The 16,823-nt window shown below is 40.7% G+C and overlaps 1 protein-coding gene across 1 annotated transcript in view; it reads left to right on the top strand.

The window, feature by feature from the left end:
• The first annotated feature begins 8,613 nt into the window (after positions 1-8,613).
• The window catches only part of FAM3C (FAM3 metabolism regulating signaling molecule C), a 51,591-nt gene continuing 43,381 nt past the window's right edge, over positions 8,614-16,823 (top strand). The window contains exon 1 of the mRNA XM_060020797.1: positions 8,614-8,816. The gene's annotated coding sequence lies outside the window, so the exon portion shown is untranslated. The remainder of the gene's footprint in view (positions 8,817-16,823) is intronic.

Here is a 16,823-nt window from a genome sequence, read left to right as displayed (position 1 = left end):
ATACAGCAAATTAATTTTTTGATTCAGTAAATATTTAGGGAAATCTTTTGTTCGCCTGACATTATTTTGACACTGGGAATACTCAATCCTTGCCTTGGGAAATGCACTAAAATGTCAAATGAGAAGACTCTCATTATATGGAATAATATGTTAAGCCCTTTGGTGGGGAAAATGACCCACCATGTATGAGAGGCTCAAAGAGAGACAGGATATAACTGAACAATAACAACATCAACAAACAAACAAACTGTTGATGGAAATAATAAACAATCTACAATAGGAATAGAAAAGAATTTTATTTGAGCCAAACTGAGGGCTATAGCCCAGGAGACACAGATTCAAGAAACACTTGAATTGTGTTCCATCCGACTACAAATTGGAGGAGGTTTATAAAGGCAAAAATCACAAGGTTACAGTTAGTTACATGAGTTATAGTTGGAGCTGGCAAGAAGCAAGAATGCTGGGACTTCCCTGGTGGTCCAGTGGTAAAGAATCCACCTTACAATGCGGGGGACGTGGGTTCGATCCCTGGTCAGGGAACTAAGATCCCACATGCAGCGGGGCAACTAAGCCCACGCAACACAACTACTGAGCTAGAGCCCGCGTGCTGCAAACTACAGAGTTCACGCGCCCTGGAGCCTGCACGCCACAACTAGAGAAGAGAAAACCTGCACCCCACAACTAGAGAGAAGCCTGAGCTCCACAACAAAAGATCCTGCATGCCTCAACAAAGATCCCACGTGCCGCAACTAAGACCCGATGCAGCCAAAAATAAATTAAATCAATAAATAAATCTTTAAAAATAAGGTTGCAGCTGGCAGCTGCTAGCAGATATTATTTTGAGAACAGCTGGTGGTGTCCTTGAATTCGATACAGTTTGGAAAATTCAAGTTATCAGTGATGTAGTAACATGTCTGAAACCACAGTGGGCACCTAGCTCTATTATGAACGCCTGAATTGCAGTTATTCTATTTTTGATTTTTAGATGCATTCTTTTCTTTAATGGTTAAAGCAGATGTACAATGCATGTTTTACAGACAATAAGACAAACTGTGCTAGGTAGCATAAAGTTCAAGCCAAATCTTGTATAAGCCAGAATGACTTCCCCATACCTCAGTATGTGAAAATTTCTTCCATCAAAACAAACAAACAAACAAAAGTATGAAAAGGGATGGGATTGAAGAACAGGTACAATGGTGGTTACGTAAGAAATAAGTAAAAGTTCTGTCTCCAGTAAGGAACTGTGAGAAACTGTGAGAGAATTCGGGAGATGAGTTAAGGATGTGAGAGAGTAAATAGTTGAGGTTAAGATACAGGTGCAGACAGTTAATAATAAGCCACGTGGCCTCTGGATTCCTGGAAAAGGGTAAATGCACCAGTGATGAGCTTGACCACTTAGGTCTACCATTGGTGATGGAGAGATGATAGTTCTGCTGGGTTGGATAGAGCCATGAGGTGTCATCTCCTATGAATCAGACAAGCTGTACATGAAGCAGTAGTACAGAAAACAACTGAACAACAGAGCCTTACGAAGATGAGTCCCAAGAGTTTTAGGGAGAACCAAAGTAAGGCCGTGCAAAGTTCCAGGACAACTGGCAGTCTGAACTGATAAGCAGATATCTCATCAAAGTTTTGCAGGCAGATCAGAGGGACGGTGGGTGAGGGCATTTAAGAATTCTCTCATTCTTGGGCTTCCCTGGTGGCGCAGTGATTGAGACTCCGCCTGCCGATGCAGGGGACACGGGTTCATGCCCCGGTCCGGGAAGATCCCACATGCCGCGGAGTGGCTGGGCCTGTGAGCCATGGCCGCTGAGCCTGCGCGTCCGGAGCCGGTGCTCCGCAACGGGAGAGGCCACAGCAGTGAGAGGCCCGCGTACTGCAAAAAAAACCAAAAACCAAAAAACAAGAATTCTCTCATTCTCATATGGCAAATGAGTTTTATCTCCTATACTAAAAACTATACTAAATGTTCTCCACTACTAAAGAAAAAAACCCCCAAACTTTGTCAGGGAATTGTTACTCTTTTCATTTATGGGGTGGAAACTGGCTTGGATAGAGGAAGCAACTTGCCTAAGGTCACCTAGCAGCTAGTGATAGAGCCAGCATCTAAATTCATCTGTCTGACTCCAAATCCAGCCCAACTCTCCCATCTCAATGATTCGGTCAGGGAGGGGTGTCCTGGAGGTACAGAAGAGAAACAGAATTTGGGAAGGTGACATTATTTTGGAATCTATAGAAACTGAAGGTTAAATTCCCCACTCCTGGCTTTTTAAAGTCAAGTGAGCAATTTCCCTGGCTTTTGTTTCAGGAATAGAGATGGAAATTTTGAGTATTGGATAGAACTCCACAAAATACCAGATGCTATATTTGAGCAGAACTTCTCTGAGTAAATAAATTACGCTTAAAAATATGTACCAAAACTCAGTGAGGCCACAGCAGTTCTACAAGAAACATTTCAAAATAAAAGTGCAAAAAATGAACAGGTTAGGGACTCATAAATATCCTTTCATATTTAATCAGGATACAAGTTCAGAACTCAGATGTGGTATCTTGGTGGGGGGGTGGGGGGGTGGTATTGAAGAAACTGCAATTGAAATTGACCTAAAATTAAATGCGGCTCGTGAAACAAATTTTAGTAGGTAGACTGATTCCCTTCCCTACCTAGGTCATAGGTATATCAAGGAAAGGCATTTTGCACATACAGCCTTGCACAAGTCATACAGACTATAGGATTTGAAAGTCAATGGCATGGTCTGGGATTCCAGTGTTTCCAACTAATTCTTTGGACAGGTGATATTGAAATGAGTAACATTAGGAAAAAGGTTCAACAGATTTAAGAGTGTATAAAGCTACGTGAAAAGAACGCACAAAGATGGCAGCAAAGCATGGAATAGGTCTTGTTTTGTTTTATTTTGTTTTGCTCCTTGTATGTTTCTTAGACCTGCTGTAATCACATGGGATTTTGGCCTCCTGGAGTGTTGCTGAATTATGTTTAGTGGCCACTAAATCCACTAGAGAACAGGTCTTAATGCAATACTGTCCATTGGATGATATTTTGTTACACATATTCCTGTGGCTTGGCCCTTCAAAGCAAACAATGCATTACAATTTAACGTAACTAGAGATCTTAATGTTTAATAAAAATACCACAGTCACAGTGAATCCTTTTGTGCTTAGAGAAAAGGGTTCTCATATTCAGTTCTTAATCAAGGACTGAAGTTACAGACTGAAGTAATTATGTTTTAGGAAAATACAAAGTTTGTTCCGTATTTGTTCAGTTGCTTCTTCTCAGAGGATTTTCTGATAGATTTTTTTTTTTTAATGAGATGTGGAAAGAAGTGTTTTTAGATGACTTTATGTGAGGCTTATTCATTCATTTAATTAGAATTAGGGGTGCAGCCACATTTTCCCATTTGCTCTGTAGCAGTAAAAAAAAAAAATTTTCTCCCAAGGTCTGATAAATATATATTTTAAAATACCTCATAGACTATGTGAGTATTGTGTACATGCAAGATATGTGTTGTTTCTGTGTGTGCGTGTGTGTGTGTGTGTGTGTGTGTGTGTGTATTTAGGCTGATCTCTGGCTTCTGTATCTTTGCTTGGCATTACAAACAGGTAACATTGCCATGTAAGACTTCAAAAAGTATTTTTTAGATTATGATGCTGAGTCAGACATTTTTCTAGCCAGTAATGTTTTATAAAACAGAATAATAAACTATTCTTCTGAAGAAACCACTAGTAATCTTAATAATTGTTTATAATACACACTCGTACATACTTTCAGGGAAAGGGAAGTTTCTTTGCAGTCATGATTACAATACATATTTTAGATGTGGGTTACCATATTCAGTACATTATTTAATATGATTTATAACCAAGACAAAAATGCCAAATTTTCCCACACTGAAAGATCTATTAAAAGATCTAATCCAAACCAGAATTTCCTAGGGAGTAGCAAAAAGATATCATTAAAAAAAGTCCAAAATTTTATGGTCTCTATAATTTTCTTGTATGTTGCTAGAAAAGCAGTAATAGATGGAAAACTAGAGTACTTCTTTACGTAAAAATACATTTGTTATAATGATTTCATTGTATCTTACATATGTTTCATGGTAAATTAAACCACTTATTTTGTATAGACTGTGTTACTTATGGACCAAATACAGTGTCATGAAATCTGTGGGCTTGCTAGTTTTTTGGTTTTTTTTTTTTTTTTTTTTTCGGAACGCGGGCCTCTCACTGTTGTGGCCTCTCCCGTTGCGGAGCACAGGCTCCGGACACACAGGCCCAGCGGCCATGGCTCACGGGCCCAGCCGCTCCACGGCATGTGGGATCTTCCCAGACCGGGGCACGAACCCGTGTCCCCTACATCGGCAGGCGGACTCTCAACCACTGCTTCACCAGGGAAGCCCTTAGCTAGTTTTTTAAACGATACTATTTTGCTTATCTGAGGTATCTAGAGTAGTCAAACTCATAGAAATGGAATGCAGAAGGGCTGCAATGGATTGGAGAGACAGGAGGATGAGGAGTTATTGCTTAATGGGTCCAGAGTTTCATTTCTTCGAGATGAAGAGTTCTGGAGGTGGGAGGTAGTGCTGATTGCACAACAATGTGAATGTACTTAACATCTGCAGACTGTACACTTAAAAACAGTTAAAATGGTAAAATTTTATGTTAAAATGGTAAATGTATCTAAGGAAAGGAAAGGAGGGGAGTTTAGGGTGAGGCATTTAGGCAAAAGTCCATCTGACTCATTCAACACAGGCTGAGAGAAAGAGAAGTCAGGAAATTTGGAGTCTTTACAGAGACAACTAGGATTAAACTTGGCTCAACTGATGACACGTTTAGCTTGGCAGGAAAGGAGTTGGTAGGATGAGAGGGTAACACTGGTGTCCCATGTCTTATACCTATAGGCTGGAGGAAGTTTGAGAGTCCTGAATGCACACTTCTGTAAACATTCTGAACAACAGTTTTTAAGCCACACCTGGGTGTGGTATTTAAGTTAGTGTAGGTATTGTATTTGACATTTTAACTCTTGTTTTTATTAGTCTACCTCTGTTTCTTCCCTCCCCCTGATATTCTTTAAAAGCTAGGAGAGTTCCTGGCTATCTCTCTACAAGTTTGACTTTACGATCCAGTATAAGCATGCTTTAATATTTTAATGTCATCCCACTCCTAGGACTGGTCAGCTTGCATTTATGCACGTATGTATGTATGTATTTGTTTATTTATTTTTACTTTGTCTTTTTACAAACCTTTTCCTCCATGTTTCAGTAACTTATCACTACATTAAAAAACTACCAAAAAACTTAGCAATTGAAAACAGCAACAAACAATGATTTCTCAGGCTTCCCTGGTGGTGCGGTGGTTCAGAATCCGCCTGCCAAGGCAGGGGACACGGGTTTGAGCCCTGGTCCGGGAAGATCCCACATGCCGCGGAGCAACTAAGCCCGTGCACCACAACTACTGAGCATGCACTCTAGAGCCCGCGAGCCACAACTACTGAAGCTCGCGCACCTAGAGCCCATGCTTTGTAACAAGAGAAGCCACGGCAACGAGAAGCCTGCACACCGCAATGAAGAGGAGCCCCCGCTCGCCGCAACTAGAGAAAGCCTGCGCGCGGCAACGAAGACACAACGCAGCCAAATAAAGAAATAAATAAAAAATAAAGTAAATTAAAAAAATAATAAATTAGAAGATACAAAAACAATGATTTCTCAAGATTCTGTGGGCTGGCTGGTTCCCATGTGGTATTGTCTGGGGTCACTCATGTGGTGCACTCAGCAAGGAGCTTAGCTGGGGCTGGACTACACAGATGACTTCACTCATCTACTGACTCTGCCTGGCTGGATGGTATGGGTCTAACTAGGCCTCTCCTCCACTAATGCTTCTTTTGTTGTTGTTGTTTTTAAATTTTATTATTATTATTTTTTTGGCTGTGTTGGGTCTTCGTTGCTGTGTGTGGGCTTTCTTTAGTTGCAGTGAGCGGGGGCTACTCTTCGTTGTGGTGTGTGGGCTTCTCGTTGCAGTCACTTCTTTTGTTGTGGAGCACGGGCTCTAGGCGTGTGGGCTTCAGTAGTTGTGGCTCGCGGGCTCAGTAGTTGTGGCTCACAGGCTCTAGAGCGCAGGCTCAGTAGTTGTGGTGCACGGGCTTAGTTGCTCTGCGTTGGCCTCTCTTTCTCTCCACGTAGTTTCTTCTCGTTCAGTAGCCTGGTCTGAGTTTCTTTATGTGATGACTGGATCCTAAGAAAATGGAAGCTTCAAGGCCCAGAAGTTACACAGCAGCACTTTAGCTGCATTCTGTGGGTCAAAATAAGTCCCAGGGCCAGCCTAGTTTGCAGAGGAGGGACACAGACTCTACGTAAAAGTGGCATGAATTTACAGGAATGGGAGGAATGTTGGTGGCTGTATTTGCAGGCAGTCTACGACTCCATGTACAGATAACTGATGCCAAATGAAATATTCTGCTTGAGAATGGGTCCAATTAATATTCTGAGGCTTTTCATCAAGTTTAACCTTTAGCAATATTATATAATCTTTATGTGGGAAATAGCATAGTATAAATTATAGTTTTATATAAAACCCTGTACCCATTGAAGAGAGAATTAATTTTCTTTTTAAGTATAGACAAGAGTGAGCTTTGAGGTTTGAATTTTGGGCATGTGGGTTTGAATCTTGGCTCTGCCACATACTAGCAGCAGGATCCTGGACAACTTTCTCTTTCTGTCATGCACTTTTCTTCTCTGTATTTATAGGATTATTGTGAGGATTATATGAGTAAATATATATAAAGTGCTTAGGAGTCTGGCACAAAACAAATAATAATAAATATCAGCTTTAAAAATATAAATTATCATTACCTATTATGTAACATAGCAACACTTCTTTGGATTAAGCCTCTTGGAGCTGCAAAGTTTTCTGTAGTCTTACTAAATGCAATCACTAATCCTGACTATTTCTCCTGCCTCCCCACCTCTTGCCAAGTAAAAAGGTAGGTGAAAAAACTGGTTGATTAACAGCTGCTCTAAAGAAGTGATTTACCAACTTTTAAACATTGCAATCCCTATGAAAAAATATAATTTACATTGTAGGCCAGGACACTGTAGCCTATTCAACCACACTTAACACTGTACAAATGTGTCATGAAACAATACTTATCCTCAAGTTGTGCTGTGAACTCTGATGTTTTTTGTTCTATTCTATTTCAGTGAATCAACAACAAAATGTTGGTTGTGACCCACTATTATTAATTTCATTACCTACTGAAGGGTTCTAAGTTACATATTATGGTCATTGGATATTCAACACACTTTCAGTCCAGAAATTGTTTCAAGTGTGGTGCTATAAGAATATAGCATATGTCATTTTCATACAGGCCAATTTGGTTATGGAGCAAAAAACTTTTTTCACAAATATGGCCTGACCATATTTGTGGTCTTCTAAATTCTTTCAGTGGGACCTGAGGAACTAGGGGAAGCATGGTGACAGTACATGTTGTATTTTGGTATCATAAGAAACAAAGTGCCTTGTTCGTTTGGAGCTAGATGGACTAGGCTGGAATTCCAACTTCACAACTTACTACCTTATATGTTTGAACAAGTGATTTAAACTCAACTTTGGAGTCTTGGTTTTTTGATTTGTTAAAGCAAAATACAGATCATATTGACTTCGGTTGAGTTGTGAGCATTAAATGAGAATACATTCCCAAAGGCCCATCAAGGTCCAAGCAAAATAAGGCTCTCAGAATGCATTTATTGCTTCCTCCTCCTACCATGGAACACAAACTTCCAAATTCATAGCTATTACTTAAGTTCTGTGTTTTATATTTTTGCAGGAAAGTTAAGACTTGGTAGAAGACTAACTATGGTTAGACCTTATTATTTCTTTAATGCAATTTAATTTCTACAACCATGTATTGTTCCGACATTCTACCTAATAATAGCTAATGATGAGAGTTATAGTTATTAATTATTCTGGAATATGTATCGGAATTATGAAACTATTTTGTGTTCTCAAGTTTTGGATAGTGGGACTTGGATTGACTTCTCAATTAACAGCACAATCGTGGGAAAAGGTGTGTACAGGAGAAAAACATTTCTAACTGTCGGGTTCCTAAATAAATGAAACAAAAGTGAGGTGCAAAATACAAGCACTACCTTTCTCCTTGGGTCAGACATTTGGGGTTACCAACGTTCTAGCGCTCCGACAGGTAGTATTTTCACCGTAGGTTAGTTAGCTTTTAAGGAGTCAAAAGGAACTCGCCTACGACCTTACGTTGAACTGACCGTCTCGTATACCCTAGCTGGTGGACTTCTAGAATGGGACTGATTACTTTAAAATTTCTTCCTTTAAGGTGGGGATTATGGAAGTGTGGGTCAAGGCGGCGTGTGGTAGAAATAGACGATACCTATCTGCCCTCTTCTGGAGTGCGGCCGGCCGCCGCCCCTGCGGCTCCCACGTGGCAGGTCCCGAAAGCGCAGCGCAGGCGGGGGGCGGGGCCGCAGGGCCCTCCCTCTCAGCTCTACGGCCCCTCCCTCCGGCCTCCGGGGCGACCGTTAGGTCCTCCACCGCCAGGGGGCGGGCGCGGCTTCCCGGCGGCGGGGCCCATTGGTCGCGGCGGGTAAGTGAGGGAGGCGGCCCAGCGGCTAGCTGGCTTCCTCTTGGCCACTCGCGGGGGTGAGGGGAAGCCGTAGGAGCCCGGGAGGAAGCGGAGGAGCGAGCGGGAGGCGGCGGTGGCTCCTGTCGACCTTCGGCAAGACTGACCGCAGGGAGGCCGAAAAGCGGGCACGCGCGGCGGAGAGGCGGGCGGAAGGCCGGTGAGACGCACGGGGAGGCGGACGGAGCCGCGGCCGAGGGCGGGGAGGATGGAGGGAGGCTGGGGGCAGCCGGGCACCCACCTTCACCTTTATCCTCTGCTCACCCCGCGACCGCCGGCCCGGGGTGTGCCTGGGCGTACTCAGGTCGTCGTGGCGCGTCCCGCCGAGGGCAGGGCGCGGCAGGACCAGGGCACCAGAGCGTGGTTGGCCGGGGGTCCGGGCCGCCGCCCCCGCGCGGGCATCCCCAGTACGGCGGCCAGTCCGCGGAGGGCGGGGCGGCCACTGCACCTGGCGCTCCGGCCTGTGACTGGCACCTGGGGCGCGCGTCCGGCTCTGGGGCTCCCGCTCGTGTTGGAAATGGGGGCCGAGTGCTCTAAAGAGGCGGGGATGGAGTTGTAGGTTGCATTTGAACTCTGAGGAGGGCGGTCTTGGCTCAGTTGTAAAGTTTTAGTGTCTTCTAAGTTGGAAGTACTTTTTATTTTTAAAACCTATGTCGGCCCATTGGCATTCGGTGTCATTGATGGATGTGCTGTTCGTTCCTTTTTTTTTCTTTTTCTTGTTTTTTCCCCATTTGTTTGCCGCTGTCCTCACAGTTTCTACCATATGTTACGATTTGTGACCCTAGATCTGAATAATGAGTGTTGGACTGACATTGAGATTAAGATCTCCAACTGTAATTTTTTGTGTTTTCATCATCCTCTACCTTTTGCTTTTTAAAATTTCGTGTCATACAAAAGTATTTAATTGACAGAACCTTTTCTTTGTTTCTTTTTATTTGGCCTAAAAGAATATGAATACAATGATCCTAGATACTAGATTGCTTACTAGGCACTGTGTCAAGTGCTTTCATATGCACATTTATTTCTTACAACCCATAGAGTAGGTCCGTTTGTGTATCTTTCCCAATTTTACTGAGAAATTATGAACTCCCATAGAGGTTGAGGTTGATGCTGACAGTAGATCCCAGACCCCTTGAACTCTTAACCACCTTTCAGGACTAATGGTATGCTGTCACATTTTACAATTTTACGTGAAGGGAAACCTTAATGTTATTCATACAGTGCATCATTGAGTACAAAGGGATCTCCATTTAATTTAGAACATACAAGTTACTAACTCATGCCATTCAGCAAGAGATTGGCAGAATCAGCATCCGGGTTGGTCATATCATTAACTATCTCTTTTTAAAAGCTGCCAGTCTCTTGAGTTCCCTGTCAGTTTACTAATTAAATCACAGGTTTTTTTTTTTTTTCCAGTGTATACAGGTGTGAGAAGCTTTGTTTCACAGATTCTGTGTAATGTTCTCTCAGCTCTTTTAAAGACTAGCATTTCTTGATAGTAAGAAATAAAACGAGTTTCATGCAGTGATTCTCAACCTGGGGATCTCTCAGAATCACCCATAAATGAGGATTTTTAAAAAGGATGCAGTCAGCCCCCCCTGCCCCCCGCCCCGCCCCCAAATCCCCAATGGAGGGGGCTTCTGTTTAAAAGGGAGTCAAAATAAGACTGAGCACCACTGGGTTAAAGTGACTTTTTAAATAAACTTAATATATGTTACAATTAAAACAGAATTACTAACTAATCTTTTCATAATTAAAGAAGATACATTAAAAAGGGAAAAGTCACTGGAAAGAGGGTCAAAGGACAAAGAGATTGTTGAATGGTGAAAAGTAGCCCCTGTGGGGAATCATAAGAATGTTATTTTTTTTTTACCACATATTTTAGGTCTTAAATGGGCAGTCTCAGTATTCAACAATTTTTACATTCATTTAGACATATGAGAGTGCCTATATGTGCCAGTAATTATAGGTAAGGTGGATACTGTGAATAAGGCAGCCTGGACCCTCACAAAGCTAGTGGGTTGGCCAAAATGTTCGTTCGGGTTTTTCCATAACATCTTATGGAACTTTAAAAGGTTTTGTGAATTTTATTCTGCTCCTAAAATAGAGCCAGCTGATGTTCTCTCAGAGGAGGAAATTGTATTCCACTGCCTCTAAATTTCCACAGTTTACCCCATCAGTATTCTTTCATTGTCTCCTTCATCGGCCTGTTTGTTTGATTCAAGCTATTTTATTACTTACATCTGCCTTATCTATAATCTAATTAATTTTCATCTGTTCATTATTTTTCTAGTCTCTGGTGAGTTTTTAAATTTCCTTTAAAAACTAAATTTATTCCACATAACATAAAATTTACCATTTTAAGTGTACAATTCAGTGACATTTAGTGCATTCATAGTATTGGGCAGTCACCACTTCTGTTTAGTTCTACAACATTTTCATCACCCTAAAAGGGAACCTCATGTTCGTTAAGCAGTTACTCACCATTCCCCAACCTTTGGCAACCACTAGTCCGCTTTCTCTGTCTACAGATTTATCTATTCTGAATATTCCATGTAAATGGAGTCAAAATAGGTGATCTTTTGTGTCTAGCTTCTTTTACTTAGCATTATGTTTTAGAGGTTCATTCATCTTGTAGCCTGTATCAGTACTTCATTCCTTTTTATGGCTGAATAATATTCCATGTATAGAAACATATTACATTTTGTTTAGTCATTCATCCATTGATGGACCCTGGTGGGTTTTTGTGTGCTAGTGAGAAAAAGTTATGTGGACGTCTGTAGCTATGAGTCTGCATTAATTTTCATCATAAGTTCTGCATGGCTTGTTTAGATAGTATCATGGTTATCAGGTGTACTACTTGACTCTCCATACCATTCAGCCTCTGCAGTTAGTTGATCATTAAATGTGTATTGAAGGACCTGTGCTTGTATCGAAGGACCAAAACATGAATTTTTTAATTGGTTCAGAAAGTTTTACACTAGAATCTTCTTACTACCAGTTCTCTGCAAATGGCTGCTAACTTGCATCTCCAGGGCCCTTGGGCAGATGGAGCCACTCTGCTCCTCCGTTTCTTCACATGAAAAGTTTGACTGACAGAATTATGTCTGCCCTGGTGCAGTGAAATTCTGCAGACTACTTAAAGACCGTATAAATGAAGTGAATATATGGGGGAATTCTAAAACATTCAGAATAGGAACCTGTAACATCCCATCTAATATAATGTAAAATATTATAGTTACATGAGGAGATGAAGATAGTTTACTAGTTATACTCCTGTAAATTTGTGCCTTTCGTCTCATTTTATAGTGATTTGTGAACTAGACACTTCTTTATCCTGCTTATGTTCAACTCTTATAGTTAACATGTAGTTTTATTTTTGCTGTTGTACTCAATAATGTCTGTTTCTCCCTCCCTTTCTTTCTTTCCATCTACCCATTCATCCATCTTTCTTTCTCCTCTTGGATGGTATAGTGTAGCATTAAAGTAGGTTACATTACAGCTGTTTAATCGACAGTTGTGGAGCTCTGAAGGAGCAGACGGAACAAAATGTCATTTTGTCTTGTTTTCTGTTTTGGGTATGTTTGTACTGTCAGTTACAGAAATCTGATCCCCATTTCATTTCTTCAACTGGATTATGACTTTTTAAGCAAAATTCTGCTTTGGTAGAGAGGAAACTGCAAGAAAATATTGGGACAGTTTTAATTTTGCACTCTGTTGTTAGCATTGCAAACAGGAGTTCGCTTTGCTTTGTTCCTCAGCACATTATTTCCAGATTTATTCACTGCCCACCTCTCCCTCCTCACCCCCGCAGGAGACCTGGCCCAGAGTCAGGTTGATTTCCATTCATTGTTAAGGAAAGAATGAAGATTCTTGTCCTGTGAATTTTTTTTTTTTTTTTGCGGTACGCGGGCCTCTCACTGCTGTGGCCTCTCCCGTTGCGGAGCACAGGCTCCGGACGCGCAGGCTCAGCGGCCATGGCTCACGGTCCCAGCCGCTCCGCGGCACGTGGGACCTTCCCGGACCAGGGCACGAACCCGTGTCCCCTGCATCGGCAGGCGGACTCCCAACCACTGCGCCACCAGGGAAGCCCTTGTCCTGTGAATTTTACCTTTGGGCTTTTTTGGCCTAGATCTGACTTACTCCCCACCACTACCCCAAACTTCTCTGTGTGTTTGGATTGGTGTACTATTGGGCTGAAGTTCTCACATCTAAGTGGAATGAGGATCGCCTGGGGAGTTTCGTAACCATGCAGGAGTTTTAATCCTCACTCCACGGGATTCTGGGCTCAGGAGTTTGCCTCGTAAAAAGCCCACTAGTAATTGTGGTGCCCATGGTGTGTGTTATTTTATAGTTAGGGATTCAAAGAACCAGATGTGATGTTTCATTGAATCTAAGATCTTTGTAAGGTACACCATTATTTTATTACTTTTAACCACAAAAATGTGGTTGTGAGCCTCATCCTGATTTAAAACTTGTTAAAATAAGGGAAGTAGTATGTATCTTGGAATCAAAATACAGAGTGTTAGGTACCTGAGAAACCACAAGTTCCTCTTGTTATGGTAAAGGGTTATTACGAAGCTATGGGATAAAAGAATTATAATGTAACAATTCTTTAGACCTTTTACTTTGTAAAATTTGTTTATAATAGAGTTTAATATGTGATGCCTGTACTTGACATAAGTTTGTAACGAAGATTATACTGATGACTTTGTTTTAAAATGCAAGGTATACACATTTTTCTCAAGTGCTCACGGAACATTCTCCAGGATAGATCATATCTTGGGTCACAAATCAAGCCTTGGCAAATTTAAGAAAATTGAAATTGTATCAAGTATCTTTTCTGACCACAACGCCATGAGACTAGATATCAATTACAGGAAAAGATCTGTAAAAAATACAAACACATGGAGGCTAAACAATACACTACTTAATAATGAAGTGATCACTGAAGAAATCAAAGAGGAAATCAAAAAATACCTGGAAACAAATGACAATGGAGACACAACGACCCAAAACCTGTGGGATGCAGCAAAAGCAGTTCTAAGGGGGAAGTTTATAGCAATACAAGCCCACCTTAAGAAGCAGGAGACATCTAGAATAAACAACCTAACCTTGCACCTCAAGCAATTAGAGAAAGAAGAACAAAAAAACCCCAAAGCTAGCAGAAGGGAAGAAATCATAAAAATCAGATCAGAAATAAATGAAAAAGAAATGAAGGAAACAATAGCAAAGATCAATGAAACTAAAAGCTGGTTCTTTGAGAAGATAAACAAAATAGATAAACCACTAGCCAGACTTATCAAGAAAAAAAGGGAGAAGACTCAAATCAATAGAATTAGAAATGAAAAAGGAGAGGTAACAACTGACACTGCAGAAATAAAAGAGATCATGAGAGATTACTACAAGCAACTCTATGCCAATAAAATGGACAATCTGGAAGAAATGGACAAATTCTTAGAAATGCACAACCTGCCAAGACTGAATCAGGAAGAAATAGAAAATATGAACAGACCAATCACAAGCACTGAAATTGAAACTGTGATTAAAAATCTTCCAACAAAGAAAAGCCCAGGACCAGATGGCTTCACAGGCGAATTCTATCAAACATTTAGAGAAGAGCTAACACCTATCCTTCTCAAACTCTTCCAAAATATAGCAGAGGGAGGAACACTCCCAAACTCATTCTACGAGGCCACCATCACCTTGATACCAAAACCAGGCAAGGATGTCACAAAGAAAGAAAACTACAGACCAATATCACTGATGAACATAGATGCAAAAATCCTCAACAAAATACTAGCAAACAGAATCCAACAGCACATTAAAAGGATCATACACCATGATCAGGTGGGGTTTGTTCCAGGAATGCAAGGATTCTTCAATATACGCAAATCTATCAATGTGATAAACCATATTAACAAACTGAAGGAGAAAAACCATATGATCATCTCAATAGATGCAGAGAAAGCTTTTGACAAAATTCAACACCCATTTATGATAAAAACCCTGCAGAAAGTAGGCATAGAGGGAACTTTCCTCAACATAATAAAGGCCATATACGACAAGCCCACAGCAAACATCATCCTCAATGGTGAAAAACTGAAAGCATTTCCACTAAGATCAGGAACAAGACAAGGGTGCCCACTCTCACCACTCTTATTCAACATAGTTTTGGAAGTTTTAGCCACAGCAATCAGAGAAGAAAAGGAAATAAAAGGAATACAAATCGGAAAAGAAGAAGTAAAGCTGTCACTGTTTGCAGATGACATGATACTATACATAGAGAATCCTAAAGATGCTACCAGAAAACTACTAGAGCTAATCAATGAATTTGGTAAAGTAGCAGGATACAAAATTAATGCACAGAAATCTCTGGCATTCCTATATACTAATGATGAAAAATCTGAAAGTGAAATCAAGAAAACACTCCCATTTACCATTGCAACAAAAAGAATAAAATATCTAGGAATAAACCTACCTAAGGAGACAAAAGACCTGTATGCAGAAAACTATAAGACACTGATGAAAGAAATTAAAGATGATACAAATAGATGGAGACATATACCATGTTCTTGGATTGGAAGAATCAACATTGTGAAAATGACTCTACTACCCAAAGCAATCTATAGATTCAATGCAATCCCTATCAAACTACCACTGGCATTTTTCACAGAACTAGAACAAAAAATTTCGCAATTTGTATGGAAACACAAAAGACCCCGAATAGCCAAAGCAATCTTGAGAACAAAAAAAGGAACTGGAGGAATCAGGCTCCCTGACTTCAGACTATACTACAAAGCTACAGTTATCAAGACAGTATGGTACTGGCACAAAAACAGAAAGATAGATCAATGGAACAGGATAGAAAGCCCAGAGATAAACCCATGCACATATGGACACCTTATCTTTGATAAAGGTGGCAGGAATGTACAGTGGAAAAAGGACAGCCTCTTCAATAAATGGTGCTGGGAAAACTGGACAGGTACATGTAAAAGAATGAAATTAGAACACTCCCTAACACCATACACAAAAATAAGCTCAAAATGGATTAAAGACCTAAATATAAGGCCAGAAACTATCAAACTATTAGAGGAAAACATAGGCAGAACACTCTATGACATAAATCACAGCAAGATTCTTTCTGACCCACCCCCTAGAGTAATGGAAATAAAAACAAAAATAAACAAATGGGACCTAATGAAACTTCAAAGCTTTTGCACAGCAAAGGAAACCATAAACAAGACCAAAAGACAACCCTCAGAATGGGAGAAAATATTTGCAAATGAAGCAACTGACAAAGGATTAATCTCCAAAATTTACAAGCAGCTCATGCAGCTCAACAACAAAAAAACAAACAACCCAATCCAAAAATGGGCAGAAGACCTAAATAGACATTTCTCCAAAGAAGATATACAGACTGCCAACAAACACATGAAAGAATGCTCAACATCATTAATCATTAGAGAAATGCAAATCAAAACTACAATGAGATATCATCTCACACCAGTCAGAATGGCCATCATCAAAACATCTAGAAACAATAAATGCTGGAGACGGTGTGGAGAAAAGGGAACCCTCTTGCACTGCTGGTGGGAATGTGAATTGGTTCAGCCACTATGGAGAACAGTATGGAGGTTCCTTAAAAAACTACAAATAGAACTACCATATGACCCAGCAATCCCACTACTCGGCATATACCCTGAGAAAACCGAAATTCAAAAAGAGTCATGTACCAAAATGTTCATCGCAGCTCTATTTACAATAGCCCGGAGATGGAAACAACCTAAGTGCCCATCATCGGATGAATGGATAAAGAAGATGTGGCACATATATACAATGGAATATTACTCAGCCATAAAAAGAAACGAAATTGAGCTATTTGTAATGAGGTGGATAGACCTAGAGTCTGTCATACACAGTGAAGTAAGTCAGAACGAAAAAGACAAATACAGTATGCTAACACATATATATGGAATTTAAGAAAAAAAAAATGTCATGAAGAACCTAGGGGTAAGGCAGGAATAAAGACGCAGACCTCCTAGAGAACGGACTTGAGGTTATGGGGAGGGGGAAGGGTGAGCTGTGACGGGGCGAGAGAGAGTCATGGACATATACACACTAACAAACGTAGTAAGGTAGATAGCTAGAGGGAAGCAGCCGCATG

Source organism: Delphinus delphis, chromosome 9, assembly GCF_949987515.2.
Source record: "Delphinus delphis chromosome 9, mDelDel1.2, whole genome shotgun sequence".
Lineage (NCBI taxonomy): Eukaryota > Metazoa > Chordata > Mammalia > Artiodactyla > Delphinidae > Delphinus > Delphinus delphis.
The sequence above is the reverse complement of the archived record's forward strand: the minus strand, read 5'-3'. Positions and strand labels throughout refer to the sequence as shown.